This window comes from Xenopus tropicalis, chromosome 2 (genome assembly GCF_000004195.4).
Source record: "Xenopus tropicalis strain Nigerian chromosome 2, UCB_Xtro_10.0, whole genome shotgun sequence".
Lineage (NCBI taxonomy): Eukaryota > Metazoa > Chordata > Amphibia > Anura > Pipidae > Xenopus > Xenopus tropicalis.
The window spans coordinates 11,392,175-11,393,282 of record NC_030678.2 but is presented as its reverse complement, the minus strand read 5'-3'; positions in this window follow the sequence as shown (position 1 = coordinate 11,393,282).

The window sequence follows — 1,108 nt, the reverse complement described above, 5'->3', positions numbered from 1 at the left end:
CCCAGGCATGCTGATTTGCGTATGTAAAGTGACTGACACTAGAAAACACAGAAATATTCAAAGTATTAGAAAGTACAGTAGTTTTCTGCTAGGGTGAGGAAATTATGTACATGACGTGCTATAATCCAATGTGTATAATAGGGCAGCACTAGTTTATATGTATCCAAATCCATGATACACCTGTGTCTCTGTGCCAATGGGATAATTTGGCCAGTATCATTTATGGGAATCCCCCTAGTACTCTATAGAGGTTGAAGAAAAAATTATACATACAAGAGAATTGACCAATGAGAATGCTAATTAGGTTCCCAGCACAATATCAGCCATTTTGATCTTATCTTACATATAGAGATAATTACATAGTTTTTTTCCCGTCATTATATGGCACAGGAATCAGACATGGGGATAAAGGGACAGACTTGTTCAGTGCTGGGAAACTGTGCTTATTACTCCCAACTCCAATTGCAGGAACAGAGAACAGGGAGCCGGATTTACACAGATCAGCTGGGATTCTCATTGGAGGATTATTTTGCATATTTATGCAGCCACTGGCTTTGGAGAGCTGGGAAATGTTTCATTAAACAATGCAAAAACTCTAAACCCCACATTACATTACATGGCAACACAGGAACCAGTGCAGTCTGCATATTATGATTCGTATTATTAATCAGCTTCTATGGCAGATATTACGTGACGTGCTGTTTTGATAATTTACTACGTTCCTTAAGCTCCACCTCCCAACAGCAGCCCAGAGCAAACTGAGCATGTGCTAACTGAGATTGCTGTAGCCCAGCAACATCAGGGTTGTATTCTTAAAGCAATATTGCACAATTAAACTTTTCTAAAATCTTTCCCCAACTCTCCACGGCCAGCGACTGCTTTCAAATATGAAAAATCCCCCAATGAGAATCCCAGCTGATGTGAGTAAATCCGGCTCCCTGTTCTCTGTTCCTGCAATTGGAGTTGGGAGCAATAAGCACAGTTTCCCAGCACTGAACAAGTCTGTCCCTTTATCCCCATGTCTGATTCCTGTGCCATATAATGACGGGAAAATGCCATCATTATCTCTATATGTAAGGTACCAGCAAGGGGCCTGACACAGTGCTGG